Source organism: Rattus norvegicus, chromosome X (genome assembly GCF_036323735.1).
Source record: "Rattus norvegicus strain BN/NHsdMcwi chromosome X, GRCr8, whole genome shotgun sequence".
Taxonomy (NCBI): domain Eukaryota; kingdom Metazoa; phylum Chordata; class Mammalia; order Rodentia; family Muridae; genus Rattus; species Rattus norvegicus.
In genome coordinates this window covers 110,307,377-110,325,443 of record NC_086039.1, presented here as the reverse complement: position 1 = coordinate 110,325,443, position 18,067 = coordinate 110,307,377, and positions in this window count along the sequence as shown.

The window sequence follows — 18,067 nt, the reverse complement described above, 5'->3', positions numbered from 1 at the left end:
AAACAGGAATATGGAATTTTCTTTATACACCCCTGCCACAAGCCCACAAGAATAAACCTGTCAAATTATCAAGATACTTTTCAAAACATACACCCCCAAATCGTCAAACGCACATATTTTGGAAGTGCAGCTAACAAAACCATCATAGCATCCTTGGCAGTATATGTGTCTTTAAGTTAAGCACACAGAACTTTTGGAGCTAGTTTTCCTAGAGTCTTCCCAGGGCATCCCACTTAGGGTCAGGGGTATTCTGAATAAAGAAGGAAACTTTGAAGATTCCCCAATCTGACACTTCATTTTCCAAATGTATTGTGTTTAAATGTCTTCAAACTGCTCCTCCAATAACAACATAAGTAACCATCCAGGGACCTGGGGACTCTTCCATTCCCTTGCCACTCCTTCTCACAATTTTAGACTGAGAACGCTGACATCTAAGTATCTAATGAGATAAATCACTAAAAAGAACATGATAGCACAGTGGCAACTTTGGCTGTGTGTGGGCTTCCTCAAACCTCACTCATAGCAATCCCTTATCTGTCCAATATTTAAAGCAATCTCCATTTTCTTTAGAGAGCGGCTTCAGAAGAAACAAAACACATCAGCAACATCAGAAATGAGCGTTTAGAACATTTTGATATAGAGAGTTGGACAAGCAGAATGAGAGTTAAAGGGGCTCCTACTCTTCCTTAAAAAGCCCCCATTCTACTTCTTTCTGAATAAGTTCAATGTCCCAGAATACTTGGCTTTGTTTTCTCTATGTCTGGGAGACAGGCCTAAGAATATGTGTTTGTGTGAATAAATGTGGTGTGAGAGACAGACAGGGACCCGCACAGAAAGAAATACATATACAAAGACGCAAACAGTGACACAGAGAAACTCAGCAACAAAGGCACAAAGACATACAGAATGTCACAAAGAAGCACACGTACATAGATATGCATGTTCACACACAGCAACAAAGCAGGGAGCTGGAGTAGTGATAGCAGAATGAACAACATTGAAGGGCACGTAAACAGGGAGAGCATTAAATCAAGATTGGTAATACAGACAGAAATAAATGTGGACAGCAAAATGGAATGAGGGTGGAAATACTCACAAAGACCAGGAGAGGATGATGCAATAGAAAAGAAAACAGTGGCTGGGGCTGAGAATGATAGAGAAAAACCAAGACAGAAAGAGGAAATCCACAGTGGCAAAGGGAGACATCATGCTTGTTCTTTTTGATTCTCTTGTAGAATCCTCCAAAGTCTTGTTTCCTATATCAGTTAAGGAAATTAAGTAGCACTACCTCTTATCCATGGTCAACTACTCAGAGGCATTTTTTAAAAAATCTGACCATTGCTAATGTGTTTTCTTTGTTTTATATTCACCACCTTTAATTGTGAGCGAGTCACAATTAGGGGAATATAGGAGCCAAAGTGAAAGTAAGGGGTGACAGGGGCTAACATGGGGAATCCATCAGTGTCTTCTCTAGACTTGCAGTGGGAGACTTCCATATCCTTCTATACGTTGGCACTGTTGGGTGCTTTTGGTGTAATGCTCTATGTAAAATAGATACAGTGGCTATATGAGACCCATTTACAACATGCCTGTGTACCTGGTGCCCATTGGCACTCTTTTGACCCTTTTACATGATCATGGAATCAGGGGCGGTGCCTATCCCAGCAAAGAAGTTTTCATCTTATCTCTTCTTCCAGGAACCTTAGCTGCATTGTATAACACTGGTCAGTTCCATGGGAGGAATTTATAAGCCACATGTGGTGGGTAAGGCCTGTGAATCCAGCACTCTGGAAACTGAGAGAAGTAGAAGGAGCTGTGAGTTCTAGGTCAGCCTGAGGGGCATAGTGATTACCAGTGTAACCCAAAAGAAAAATGATAAAAGTGCTGAGAATGCTTTTGTTTTGTGTTTTTAGTTTTATTTTGAAACAGACCATGTTTTGCTTACAAAACTACATGTTTTGCCATATAGTCCAGACTGGCCTAAACTGTTAAGCTTCCTGCCTCTGCCTTCTTGGTGTTGGGATTACAGACATGTGTTATCACTTGAAGTTATCGCTATATTAAGTCTGTTTATAAATCCGGGCTCAGAAAATTATGGCCTGAGACAAAATTAGACTATCCATTATTTTTTTGTTGCCTTGGGACTAAGGGTGATTTTTTAAAATATATTTTAAGTGGTTGAAAACAAAATAATGATATTTCGTGATACATGAAATTCAAAATCCAAATGTCCCGAAGTAAATCCATATTGTGACACAGCCACACTTCTAGTTGGTAGCTCCTCTCATGGTACAATAGCAAAGTTGAGTAGCCTGATAGACCCATATGGCTTGCAAATCCCATAATATTTTAATTGCTGGCTTTTACATACAAAGTCTGGCGATCCTGGAGCTAAGAGGTAGTTCTGTAGTTATGGACATTTAGAAAAAGCCACAGAGGTGTGCGTTCATGTTTGCCTGCGAATTTTTTTTCAAAGTACAAATAAAGGACGTTTAACTAGAACTCTTTCTCAGAAGCTTGCTTCATATCAGGCATGGAAAAAATTCTGAATCAAGTCCCCTCTTAATGATGAACAGCACTTCTTTACAGACTTTTTCAAGCAGGGTCTTACAGGAGCGCTCATTAGAAACAGCTGATATAAATTAATCTATGCTTACTGTTCTTTCATACCATGAAATGCAAAATGACGTCTTGCAAGTAAAAAATAAACATGATTAGTACGTAATTTCCTAGTCCCCTTTCAGAGGAAGAACAAAATGGTAAATTGCAAACTACTTTATCACTACAAGAACGCCTAAGTCTCATTGGTGGTCTGTGTCTGAGTCATGCGTTAAATCACTGTTAAAGGTCATCATGACTTCTCTGAACAGGCATTGGTATTATTAACTAAAGCTCTGCTAGAATAAAAATCCCCATGCTACTCTTTCTTGGGAAAATTTCTGTCACTACCAGGAGGCCAGTGTAAGCCAAATGACAGTTGATAAATGCACTATAAACATTTCTTGTGGGAAGCTTGTAACGATGCAATTTCTTTACATTGTCAAATTTGTTCCTAACTTTAGTTTCGTATTTTGCTGTTTCCAATACTTATAAATTGCAATGTATGTCAAGGAGAACATTCCAGGGTAGAAAAGAACAGTAGAGCTGGAAAAAATCTATCTACAATATGGCTTCAGGGTGGGAAATGCATTTGTTATTGAAAGCCAGCGTGCAAGTTTGAAATCACAGGCTGGCACTCAAGACAAGCCAATGACAGCCTTTTCATTATACGGTAGCTAAATTACATGGTCCTGTTGTTGTCACTACTGCTGTTGCTTCAACTACAATTGCCAACCAAACAATATGAGAGTGATTAAATCTTTTGCTTCCTATTAAAGACACTTGACGCCTATCTTGCAATTTGCATTCAGCCTTAAGGTATTCTAATCAAGCAAATTTCACCTGTGTTGACATAGCTGGCTGCTTTGAAAGTGGAATTGCTGGATACCTTCAATGTGCCTCCAGGTCCTTTCTTATGAACTCTGATTACTTGCAGTCTTGAGAGGGTTGCCTGCAATTTGAAGGCGGCCCGGTAAACAAAAGAAATTCGTTTTTACATGGGAAAGAATTCTAGCATGGAGTGTTGCAGGGTTAAATGAGACAAGGGATGTAGAACTCCAGGAGCACCACAGCTCAGCAGTGCAATGACTGATGCTGATGCACCGTTGTAAGACTCGGACTGCCAGGATAGGCACAGAGTGCTTACCTAAAAAGTGCAAAGCTCTGAGTTCAGTCCCCAGCCCCACAAGGAAGCAAGAAAACAAATGGGTTCCAAACAAAATTTTCCTTTTTATTAACAGTTGCTAAATGTATGATACCTATATTTTCATTACCTATAAATTAATGATTATAATTACGATGGCAAACCAAACCGTTACGTGTGCAAAGCCTTATGATCACAAGAAAAGTCAGAGGTTATTTTCAAGTTTTGTCTTGGAGCTGGAGAGATGGTTCAGGGGTTCAGAGAGCTTCTTGTCCTTCCAGAGGGCATGAGTTTAGTTCCCAGGATTCACAAGTGACTCACAGTTGCCTATAACTGTAACTCCAGAGGATCTGCTGTCCTTGTCTTGTCTCCTTGGCACCTGCATGCACATACCTGTACACAGACACACCAGGCACATCACATGCACAAGGAAATTCATGCTTAGTTAAAGAGCTGTGTTCATATTCGAATAAAACACACACACACACACACACACACACACATACACACACACAAGAGAAGGAGAGAGGCAGAGGCAGAGAGACAGAGACACAGAGAGAATATACACCATTTGCATTTGGAAAGAAAGTGATCTATTTGACATTTACAGCAAATTTGGTAGTAGATAAATCTAGAGTCAGTAGAGAAGCAGTATCTGTATTGACTTACAATAGCTATCTACCTTAATGGAATATTCCTTTATCTGTGTTCAGTTCAATAGTCATTTAGTGCTTATTGAGAAAACCTAAGATCCTCTTGTCTCAGCTTCCTGAACACTGGGATGATAAGCTAGGAATACAGGTATGTGCCATTATTCTTGGTTTGGGAGCTGAATGTGAGCCCATGTTCATTTGTTAATTTAAATAAACGATGAATGTCCATGCGTCTAGTGATTCCTCTACTGGACAGAGCAGTCTTTGAGAGAGTAAGTTTGCCTTGCTGAAGTAGTTTTGTATTAATTGTTCTTGTCTTTCTTTGTGCCATGGTTTCCTTGGGAGTCTGCATGATTTCTTTTAAAAAATTCCTCTTAAAGTAAGACATTATTGAGGACATTATATCACTCATCTTTTCCTTAAATCATGAGGTTCAACAGTTTTCAGAACACATTCACAAATAACTTCCACTATCATCAAAATCAATTAAAATTTTATTTTTATCAGCCCAAGATGAAACCTCATTTCCTTTGCCTAATCCAAGACCAAGGACATCTATCCTTCGTTTTTCTTCTAGGATTTTACAGTATTTACTCTCCTATTTAATTCTGTGAGTTAAATTCTGAATATGGTGCATAGTAGGCATGTATGTTCATCAGTGTTGCATGTGCAAATGCAATTGTTCCAGCACCACTTCTCGAATAAAATATCTTTTCAAAAATAAATAGTCTTGATACCCTTGCCAAAGCAAAATAGAACAGAACAAAATCCCAAATTAGTTAGCCATCAATGTTTCAGTGTCTAGACTCTGGAGCCTTTTCTACTGATTTATATTTCTATCCTTATATCAAGGTGACTTGAATAATGATTACAATATCAGGAAGTGCAAGTCTGTCCACCTTATCCTTCATCAGGTAAGTTTTGGTAGCTCTAGGTCCATTCTCAAATTTTGGTATCACATTAGTTTCGATAAAGAATTAATCTGAGATTACAATCCAAATTGAATTGAATATGTGAGACATGGTATATTTTTCCATTTATTTAGATGTTCTATAATACTAAGAAAAACATTTCAAAATTTAGTAATTTTCAGTGTGTATAAACAGGGCATTGTATTTGTTAAATTTATTGCAAAATTTTTATTCTATTTGATATTACAAACTAAATTGTTTTATTCATTCAGTGTTTAGATCACCCATTACAAATATACAAATATATAGAAACGCAGCTGATTTTCTGTATTAACCTGGTTTCTTGAAAGCACTCTAACTCAATTCATTATTTCTAATAGTCTCTTAGTAGGTTCTTTAGGAATTTCTATAAAAACAGTATGCCATTTGCAAACATACTTTACTTATCCCTATCCAATTTAAAGGTCAGGTTTTTCTTTTGTTCTTGCCAATTTACCCTAGGTAGAACCTCTGATATTATATTAATATAAGTGGCAAATGTGGCCATCCTTGCCTTTATACAGTTATTAGGGTGAAAGAGTCCATTTTCTCACCGTTTAAGTATGTTAGCTGTGGACTTTTGTAAATGAACTTTCCAGGTAAAGAAATTTCCCACACATTAATATATTAACAAAATGACAGGAAAGGTGGTTCAAGGTTCAATTAAGAATATGTAGCAATGTAGTGGGAGCAGGGGAAATCTGGAGGAAGTTTCCTTCTATTCCTCGTCTGTTGACAGATGACAACAGGATATTAGATTTTAAAGTGTTTTTCTGTGTCTATTGAACTAATGTTATATTTAATCTACATTCCACATTTTTAGTACTTTTTATTTGTATCTGTATATATGTAATTCATTTTGCTTGTTGATTTTTGGATGTTAGAGCAAACTTGTGTACCTGGAATATTTTCCCATTGGTTTTTGCCTATAATCCGTTTTTTTTTTTAAAAAATGTTGATACTAGATTTTAGAATTCAGTAATTTACACATGGCAGCCCCAAATTCAATACTTGATTTTTCTTTCATTATACTTTTCAAGTCTATGCAACAGAGGCAATCTATGAAGTTTAGCTATCATATGGTCTATCTATATCAATAAATACCCCATCTCTCCAACACTGGTACCACAACCCTCCCATTGTAATGGGTCTGTGTCTGACTATGATGTTGCTCTGTCATGGTTGTACCACTTGAGAGGTTAAATGGGTTCCATGAGATGGTCCAGCTCCAATTAGATATACTAGAAGCTTCAGGTTGACGGGTTGGAGATTCTCTGTTCTTAGGTTCCATGATCCATTAGCAGTGCCTACCTCAACAAACATAAGGCCTTATTGAGGGCAAGAACTGAAATCAGTCAACAAACAGAAGTCAAGGCCTTTGTTCTATTCCTGAGTCTTATCCTGCTACCCAGGCCATATGATCTCATGGCCTAGATAGCTAAAAGGCAGTTGTAAGGCCATAGAACTGCCAGTGGCTTCCCTGGACCATGACTGGAACAGTGTACTAAGCCCCAAGCTGGAGAGAGCCTCTCACGGAGAGTCTGGTGATGGTCTGCAAGTTGCGGTCCCCATCTGTGTAAGCACCTGATTCTCTAGTCAGTTATGTCAATCAGGTGAAAATGGTTGGCCAGCCTCAGATAAGACTCCTTGTATACATGACATAGATGCAGAAATCACTTCAAACTTTGCATAAATCCAGAACTTTCTAGGTCAATCTAAAAAGGACTACATTTTAGTGCTACTCAGGAACAAAGATGGGGTAAAAAAAAAGAATATTCTTCATTCAAAATTCAGAATGTGAGGACAGAGTTTCAAACAAAACCAACATGATACAACATAGGAGGGCTTATGCAGAACAGTGTTTCTAGAAACATACCAAAGAGATCAGAAGAAATCTCTCCATCTCCCTGACAACAGGAGCTCAAAGTGTACTTGACCTGGTCGACACTGGGAATGTCCTAACATTCACTATGTAAGTGTGCCTGGCTATTTGATAAAGTCCTCCATTTTCTGCTTGGATGCTGTCTCTAGGACCCTTTCCATTTGCTGTTCCTTCATCTTCTTGACCTTTGCCCGGGTCTGTTTCCTCTAGTCCAGCCAGTGCCATTACTCCTGGATCCATTTTGCACATTCCCATGTGTTTTAGTTACTTTCCTTGGTGCTGTGACAAAAGACTTGACAAAAAGGTATTTAAAGAAGAAAGGGCTACTGTTCATAGTGTGAAGGTACATCCGTCCGTCATGACAAGGGAGACATGGAGGCAGGATGCATTCGTCCTATTGCATCTAGAGTCAAAAGGCGGAGAGTGATGAATGGTTTTGTCCTTTTTACTCAGCCTGGCACAGTAGCCCATGGGATGGTGCCATCTATATTCAAGGTGCTTCTTCTCTCTTCATGTAAACTTTCTGGAAATACTGTTGTGGGCACACACAGTAGCTTATCTCTAAGTGATTCAGGCCAATCAAACTGGCCTGAACACTAACACTACACATCATCTTTTCCAAAAGATTTTGGCTTATTGTGTTACTTCCTCTCCAAGGACACCTTTAACTTCCGAGGACCCTTTTGGGTTCATTCACGGGCTTCCATGGCACCTCCTGAAGTTCAGTGAATACTTTATTCTTTCAAAAGATCTTGAAAGTTTTGGATTGTTATTTTATTTTTCAAGGATATTTGTGTCCGTGTTCATAAGATAATTTAGGTGGTTAGGCTTTCCTGTGATGCCTTTTTTTTCCCCTTGGAGTCAGGGTATTACAAGATTTGTTGAAGTTATTTAGGGAAATTTTCCTCCTCTTCTATTTTTGAAGGAGTTTGTGAATTGTTAGTATTGGAGCAAAAGGATGTGGAGCAAGAGAAACACTTCTCCATTGCTGGTAGGAGTACTAACTTGTATAATCACTTTGGAAATCAATTTGGCTGTTCTCCAGAAAACTGGAAATATTTCTACCTCAAGACTAGCTATACCTCTTCTGGGCATATAATGCAAAGATGCTTCAACCTCCCACAAAGAAACTTGGTCAACTATGTTCATAGCAGCTTTATTCGTAATAACCAGAAACTGGAAGCAACCAGATGTCCCTCAACTGAAAAATGGATACAGAGAATTTGCTTCATTTACACAGTCGTACTCAGCTATTAAAAACAAGGGCATAAGGAAATTTTCAGGCAAAATGATGGAACTTGAGAATATCATCCTGAATGAGGTATCCCAGTCCCAAAAGGACATGCATGGTATGTACTCATAATAAGTGGATATTAGCCATAAAATATAGGATATACATGTCACACTCAACAGACCTAAAGAAGCTAAACAAGAAGGAAGGCACAAGTGAGGGTGTTTGAATATCACTCAGAAGGGGGAATAAAATAGACATAGGAGGCAGATGGAGGGAGGGAACGGGGTGGCACAGGAGATAGGGAGGGGAATGGGGAGTTTGGGAACAGGTGTGGGGAGGAACTGGAGAAATGGCTAGATGGCCATGAAAATGGATGGAAACCTGCAACTTACAGGGGTGGAGGGAGAGGTAGGGGCATCTCTTGGACAAGAGAGGTACCCAAGAATCAATGGTGGTGACCTTAGTTGTGACTCACAACATTAGGTTTATGGAATCTGAAGAGGCCACCACCTACAGCCAAGTAGGAACCTCAGTGAAAGGATAGGAACACCAACCCACACACGAAACTTTCAACCCCAGATTTATCCTGTATATAAGAAATGCAGTCATGGGAGATGGAGGGAATGGCCAACCAATAATTGGCCCAACTTCAAACACATCTCATGGGCAAACACCAACCCCTAATACTATTAATGATCCTCTGTTATGCTTCAGACAAGAGTCTAGCATGGCTGTCTTCTGAGAGGCTCCAGCCAGTAGTTCACTCAGAGAGATGCAGAAACCCACAGCCAAACAGTGGGTGGAGCTTGAGGAGTCATAGAAAAATAGGAGGAAAGATTGTGGGCCCTGGAGGGGATAAGAACTCCACCAGAAGACCAACAGAGTCAACTAATCTGGACCCTTGGATCTCTCAGAGACAGAACCACCCAAAGAAGAAACATGGGCTGGACCTAGCCTTCCTCACACATATGTAGCAGATCTGCTGCTTCGTCTTCATGTGGGTCTAAACAACTAGAGTGGAGGCAGGGGGCTATCCCAAAAGTTATTGCCGTTCTAAGGGATATGTTCTTCTACCTAGGCTGTCTTGTCTGGTCTCATGGGAGACGAAGCGCCTAGTCTCAGATGTGCCAAAGTGAGGGGGATACCCAGGTGAGGGCTGTCACCCTCTCAGAGGAGAAACAGATGGAGAGGATTGTGGACAGGTGTGATGGGGGAGGGGCAGTGAGCAAGATGTAAAGTGAATAAAAAAATCCTTTGAATTTCTGGTACAATTTAACAAATTCCATCTAGCTCTGTCTTTTTCTTCGTGGGAAGTTTTCTTTGTTTGTATGTTTGTTTTGTGTGTGTGTGTGCGTGTGCGTGTGTGTGTGTGTGTGTGTGTGTGTGTGTGTGTATGTGTGTTGCTGCTGCTGCTGCTGTTGTTGTTGTTTTGAGAAAATTGTCTTCCTACTTAATCCACAGTGCCATTCAGTGTGAGCACCAGAACTCTCCTAGTGCTCAGAATCAAAGCCAATGACATTGTCTGTTCTCTCTGGGCACACTTTTGATCCAGTCTCATCTGTAGCTAGAGACGTACTCAGATTTTCTACCCTTTTCACATTAGGGTCAGTACTTTAGGTCACTCTAGAAATTTTTCCTTTTCTTTTGAGTTGTTCAAGATATTGAAATAAAAGAGCTCCTGGTATTCCTTTATATAATCCATTTTATTTTTATAAATTTTTCTAAAAATTTGACCCTTCTTTTTAGTTTTTCTTGATAAAGCCAGCTCAAAGTTTTATCAATCGTGCTGAACTTTTCAAGAAACAAAGTCCCAGTTTGATTTAATGTTTTATTAATTTAGGTTCCAATCTGTGTGTTTCTTTTCTCCTGCTTGCTTGAGATGTGCTCCCCCTCCCCGTTTACTCACTATTGTGTACTTCCTACTTCATTTTCTCACCATATTCCTTTTAAAATGACTGAAATTCTTCTGCTAGAATTCTCCATTCTTGTTACCATGACCACCTTATGCATCCCCTCTGCAGACCTCTTCACTGAGTCCCAAATTGCTTGCTATCAAGAATGGAACCTTATTATCCTTATCTGAGAAATTCACTGTCACATCAGTTTTAACATCGTCTCCCATTTCTTCTCTTTCCACAAAGGTTGGTCCAAAATGTGACATAATCATTCCAGGGCTGTGAGTTGAAGATGCTTGTTAGCTCTTCCCCACACCCACCTCCTCACCTCCGTAAGAAACCATAGCACTGTTATCCCAATGCAAACTGGTTTTGTTATATACTCAAAAAGAAGTCACTCTGTACAAACATTTCTGGTCTCTGTGCTTACTTTAAGATGTCACTGCTATTTGGGTGACCTTTATTCTGATCTTTTGCATAACTGCTATACATTTATTTGATTTGTTTCTTCTTTCAAATATGTTTTAAAATGTTTGTTTTTTTTAAATTACGGTCTCTCTTTTACTTTTGGAGAAAATCAGTGACTAACTCATAAATCCAGCTGTCACCACCTATGCCCAGAATATTTTCCTAGTACATTCTTGTGCAACAGGAAATTTCAACATATAGGAGTGCACCCTGGTCCTTCAGAAAAAAGCAAACTAAATAGAAGTCTATATAAATGTATTGCTTCCTTAGCCTTTTTGAGTACATACCATTCTCTTAGCCTTATACTTTTAGGTTTTGGCCAAGCTTTGTGTCAGTATTATATAGAAGACTGTCTGCAAATAGGAAAGTCAATAGGCACTGGTAATCAACTGGAGAAAATAATGCATGCTTTCCTTTCGTTTTCAATAAGTAATGTTATCTTTTATTTTGCTAAGTAAAACTTACTACAGGTAAAATGCTTCTTTTGGGAATTGTTCAGTATAACAGAATAACTTCCAAGCCTAGGAAGTTGGTCTATTTTATTATTACTTAGTTTCTTTTTTCATATTTACATTTCCTACAAGTATTACTCCACACACAAAGAGACTCCTTGCCAAACACTAGAATCTATCTTAGTCTGTTTCTACAACAGACATCTCTGACTCTGTGATGTTTTCACTGTCTTCAGAAGACAGGCATCACACTGTACTGAGGTAGATTCTTTAGTATTCCTTGTATCTACTACAAAGTGGAAATCTCAGACCAATAAACCTTAGCATTCTTAAGGCATTTCTCAATCATCATTTACCTCTTAGAAATCTTTTCTCTCCTCTCTCTCTCTCTCTCTCTCTCTCTCTCTCTCTCTCTCTCTCTCCCTCTCTTTCTCCCTCTCTCACATCACATCACATCACATCACACACACACCCCAACACACACCCTTAAGCCTAGATTCTCAAACAAGTGAAATAAAATCAAACAAAAGTAAAGTCAATGTTATAAGAAAAACTTTGTCTTTTGGCTTAAAAGTAATAATTTATACCTGGTAACTCAGTATATGAAGAAGCTTTTATGTATGGTTTCCTCTGGCTAGCGAAGCACAAACTTTAATAAAGCAGAAGTCTCTTCTCACAAACTAGTTGGAGATTTTCTGAAGTCAATAGAAAGTAAAATCAGTGGGTAGAAAGAGGGAAAGAGAACATATGAGACTGCTAATTTCTTCTTGGAAAATATTGAGCTTTCAGCCTGGCTGAATATTGCAGAGATGTCAAGCAGAATGTTAAAAATTCAAGTGTATTTACCAATACCCTTCACCAATTTTATGTTTCATCCAAAATCCTAAGGTCATATGTTTAGATATCTTCAGTGTTCACCAGAGTAGAAAGTTTCAATTGTCTGAAGTATTGGAAATAAAATGAGAAGATAATAAACAAATAGACTTAGTATTACATATGTGCTTAGCGATTTACACTTGGTTCACTTTTTGACCCTTAAGACACACGCTTCTGAAGTAGCTGGCTCTAAAGGACTTTTTGTCTCCATTTGGTGTAACATAATAAAATATTTACATATACTTAATTATGACACCAGAGAGGTGTTCCATTTTGCCCTCTATTTTCCAGAAGCAACAATAAGTGTCTCCATCCTTTTCCTCATCTAAATATCTCCTGTGAGCTCTAGAGCTCACCTACCTTTCCAGGAAGTTGAACTATGAAGCTTGACCTCTGACAAATAAAAGAGAAGAGTGTTTAATCATCTTTGAAAACTAAGGAAAACTTTTTTTCTGACACTAGCAAAGTCAATAAAATTGTATAATCTAACAGTCTCTGTCTCCCCCAAAGAAATGACCTTACTACCCTTTTAACATATCTCCATTACGTAGGTAATTTAGGCAAAAAGCTTCTGCATTTACATGAATTTCTTTAGATTGTCATCTGCTTATTTCCAGCCAGAATTGTCTAGATTGATTCAGTGTGGGTTCATAAAAGAAAAGAAGGCTACCTTGAAATAGATGTGGAAGTGAATTTTTATGCATTAGATGCAAGCCATTCATCACTACTGCCTTTGATGTTTGCAAAGAATACCTTTTGTGGAAAGCACAGAAGACATGGTACATAGAAGCACTTAGGAATCTTTACGCCCAAATCTAAATGACAATAATGGGATGCAGGTTACTTTACAAAGCTTTGATGAAGTACATACCTCAGACAAAATATTGTAGTGATCCTACCTGCACTCCTGCGCTGGCTGCTTTCTGGAAACATATTGGACATCTTTTCAAAAGATGTTATGGAAACTAAGTACAAAATTTATTTCCCAAGTGGATTAAAAAGAATAATCTGATATTCCAAATACTGCGCCACTCTACACCATCTTGAAACAGGGAAGCTTTAAATGAGTGGTTAAGTAACCATGAAAAGTTCTAGACAGAGACCAAGAGCTACAATATGCAGCATCTAGTGGAAGAAAAGCCACGAAGACTTTGGAATACTTTGAAAATTGCAGTATCTAAACCAAGAAGTATCCTTTTCTGCACAGCATGTGAAAAAAGAACGCAGAACTCTTTTCTCTGGATTCTGAGCCCTCTGATCGTGTAGGTTTCTTTAAAACATGGAGATTTAGGTAAAGGTTGGCGTTCTGTCTTAGGACTTGTCTTTAAAGGGAAAAATGAGCAAAATCTCTGGATGGGATTGCTACAGCAATGCCCCTGTGACTCTTCCACACTTGCCAGAGTCCATTGAAATGTCATGTCATAAAGGCTGCTTTCCGTGTATCAAGCGGATACAATAATAATTTAATATTCTGTATGGTTTCTAGGCAACGTTTGGCAAGTATTGAAGAACTACAGTGGCACTGATTGCCAACATTGGTCTGAACTCCAGGGTACTTTGTCTTTTCTTTATCTGTTCATATCACTAAGAATCTTATATGTGGCAAACCATACTGTATAGAATGCAGTTTTCAAAGGCAGAAACATCTAAATAATACTGGACAAAAGAATGTTATGAGCCATTAAATAGTAAATTTGAAATGACTTCAGCAACATATACAATTGACACACAAGAAACACACACACACACAAAACAAAACAAACAAACAAACAAACAAAAAACCCCAAAAGCCCCCAAAAAACCACAATCAATATTGAAAGTAGTGGTCAAATCTAGCTCTGAAATTGAAAGGACTGCTGCAAGTAATTATTTGAAAAAGACTTATTTGTGACACAGAGAATAACATTTTAAAGGCAAGCTAGTGCTTGAATAAAGTTGGAAAACAGGAAAAAAATCGATTTGTCCATTTGATCTTAGAGATTTTATGATTGATTATAGCAAGAAAGAGTCAATCTCTCACTGGAGTCCTATGATCTTCTAATTAATTTGTATTTAATATTAGTATATTGGCTATAAGCATCTACATATTCAAGAGATGCTCTGAGGTCCCACTGAATTGGAAGCTTCACTATGAAGAGATAAGAAAATTCATATGAACTACTTTTTAAAGAGCAAACTTGCAAAGGCAGGAATAATAATTAAGGCCAGCCTAAGTGAGGGAAGGTTACTGGGGTGGTACAAAGAGAATACTTCTTCAGAATGTCATAAAAGAAGGTCTTAGTTTTGCTTGAAAATTACTTGCCTTGCTATTACATTATCTTTTTTATATAATTCAAATTATAATTTATCTGGCCCATAGGGCACCGAGATATTTTGTCAAATATTATGCTGGGTCCATCGGTGATGTTTTTTCAGATGACGTTAGCTTCTCCCTTTTTTCCTTTCTTCTTAAGGCAGAGTCTCACTGTGTAGCCCAGGCTGGTCATGAATCCATAATCCTCCTACTTCTCCTTCCTGAGTGCTGGGATTTGTACATGCGCACCACCACAGCCAGGTGGGATTTGTACATGCGCACCACCACAGCCAGGTGGGATTTGTACATGCGCACCACCACAGCCAGGTGGGATTTGTACATGCGCACCACCACAGCCAGGTGGGATTTGTACATGAGCACCACCACAGCCAGGTGGGATTGACATTTGGCTGATATCCTCCCCAGTGTAGATTGACATTGTGCAATCGGTTAAAGTCCTGAATAAAACAAAATGCTTAACCTTCTGCTCCCACCTGTCTAACTTCAAACTATGACATCAGTTTTTAAGGCTTTTGGTCTCAAATCGAAAAGTCACCTGTTTTGGGTTTGCCAGTGTACAAACCTTCAGGTGGAATCCATACATCTATACTATCTGCTTTCTTGTCTCTCGAGCATCCTGACTTATACTATAAGGAGTGTGTGTGTGTGTGTGTGTGTGTGTGTGTGTGTGTGTGTGTGTGTGTGTGTGTGTCTGTGTCTGTGTGTGTGTGTCTGTGTGTGTCTATGTGTCTGTGTCTGTGTGTGTCTGTGTGTGTAGGGGGTATATACATTCACATTCATGTGTGTCTATACCTTCAGTTCATAGAAAGAGATACCCTTGTCTAAACCCTATGTTCCCTTTAATCTCACTTTCCCTAACAAATCTACTCTTCCCTCCACCTGCATCTTTCAACGTGGCTGAAATCATATACAGAAGCAATGACAAAGGCCATCTCAGCTACAACTCTATTCTCTGTTCTCATCACCAAATTCTGCAGGAAGTTGTGGGTATCCGCGCTTTCAATGCCTCGCTGCTCACTCTGTTTACCCTGCAGCCAGGCTTCTGTCTCCACCAAATAAAAACAGTTTCTTGGGATTCTTTTTTTTTTTTTTTTTGAATTTCCAGTTTACTGGCATATGGGTCCTGGGACATGGTTTAGGCTATGTAGCAAGTGATTCTCTTGAGAAGACCATGCAGTAAGGACAGGAGAAAGGGGAAATGAAATCTAATGGATGGTATCAAGGTAGATGAAAATGTATTTGTTGAGCTTGAGCGAAGTCTGCAGGTGGAAGAGAAAGAGTCAGTTTACAATAAAAGCAAGAACAATAAAAGGAGAGGCTAATTTATGGTACAAGGACTCAAGGTCTAAAAGGGACAGAATCAATTCGAAATATATGAGAAGTGACTGTTTTACAAGCACAGAGTAAACAAGTTAATGGAATACCCGGAATATCTGTTACTACTGGTCCTCTGCCCGGAATATCTCATCTCTTTAGCCCTGTCACTCACTTTCTGTTTCCAGTATTGTGGAAGAACTTGAATACAAGCTGCATTTTCCTTCCCACTGAGGAAATAAACTTTTAGAACCTGACCAGGTATAGTGAAAAAAAAAATACAAGACGCCACTTCAGCGGTATTATGGGAATAAATACAATGTTGTGATTTGTTGTGGAGCTCAAACAAGCCCTTAGAGTATTGTTTCTATGGGAAGAGTCCAACTTCCCTAAAAGCCATAGTCCCCAGATGGCTAACTGCCTGTTAGTAAACAGAAGTCTCCACTAGAAAAAAAAAAGTGGGTTTAGGAGGTCATATAGGCAAACGGCTTTCAAAGTCAATTTTCAAATCACTTTTAAAAACAGCTGAACCCTATTTACTTTTAGACACATCTCAACTTAACCCCAAAGTAGCATCTCTCATTTCATTTGGCTTCCCTCCACACCAGCTTAGGCACAAAGTGATTTTTACCTGTTACCCGAGATCAATTCCATCTTCACAGTAGAAATGTTTTTGGCCTCTGGGGAAATTCCAAAGCATGTGTCCCAGTCTCTGAAGGCAAAGCCAAAGGTAGGTTTCGAAAGAGTCTTTTGAACAATAGTAGTAGCTTCTTCAGAATAAGTTTATAAACTCGAAATGGTGTGAGAAGCCATGTCTTGGAGATCTTGTGTGTTCATTAAAAACATTAAGGCACAGGTTATTTTAGAATGCCTTTTTAATGGATTTTTTTCTTATCTGCCCAACTAAATTGTAAGTGCAATGAGCTAGGAACTGTGACGTCTTTGTAGTCCTATACGTAGTCCTCATTGATGCCTTCAAAAAGATTTTAGTTAAATCTTGGCGCATGGAAAATCACAGAGCCTGAAACACCAACGAAATAGCATGCATGGCTGGACCTAGGCCCCCTACAGATATAGAGCAGATGTACAGCTTGGTCTTTTGTTCCTTAATAATTGGAGCAGGGGCTGTCTCTGACTCTGTTGCCTGTCTTTAGATACCTTTTGTCTGGCTGGGCTGCCTTGTCTGGCCTCAGTGGGAGAGGATACACTTAGTCCTGATGCAGCTTGATGTACCAGGGTGGGTTAGTACAGAGGGGGAGGCGGAGGCTCCCCTTCTCTGAGGAGGGGGACTGGGAGAAAGATGTAAAGTGAGTAAATAAATTAATGAAAACAAGATGTTAGTTAATGAATGTTTTAGATTGATAATCAATATGCATGAATGTTTTTATTCAGCCTGGTGTTTATGGTTGGGAATATAAATAACTGTAACGCTCACTGGGCTGTTTAAAATAAGACATAGTACATGTATCAGAAAAGAAAATTGCAGGGAATGAAGAAATGGCTCAGGCTTAGCGCATTGCTTTTCCAGAGGACCCGGGTTCAGTTCTCAGCACTAACATGTCGGCTCGCAGCTTGCTGTAACTGTAAGATCTGACACCCTTACACAGACATACATGCAGGCAAAACACCAATGCCCATAAAATAAAAATAAATTATTTTTTAAAATTGCAATTATTAGAAGTGGCATGTACGCGTGATGACATCGTGTCAAAATGAGCTTTTACTACAAGCCAAATGGGAGAAAATAGAGGGAGAGCCTAGAAAATGGAAAGATCAATCTTGATTCTTTGAGGACAAGTGTAGAGCTGTATACTGTACATTACAGCTTAATCTGAAGGCATAGATGCAACTTGCATACTACAAACTCCTTCCCCTTTCTGCCTCAATTCTCAAGCTTTCCCAGAACCCTCAACCCCGAGCATGCTGGCTCTCTTTACAAGTGACATATAATGTACCAGCGGATACTCCAGAGACTTCAGTGCAGATCTTACAAACAAACCTAACTATCTCAATGTCAATTTCTGCTCTTTCTTTGTAAACTATCCAGAATATATCCTTAAGAGTGACATTTCCTCAATTTATGAAAGCATACCAACATTTAGGTCTGCATCCTAATGTAAAAATTTCCACAAATTGATATTTCAATACTGATGTCAGTCTTTAAAACATGCAAATGAAATCTCGGTTGTTATTGAAGAGATAAAATGAAAAAATGATGATGCTGGCAAGAAGAAGATTACGAATATTCATGAAGAAGGACAAGCATATATTTCCCTAAAAGCTAGTG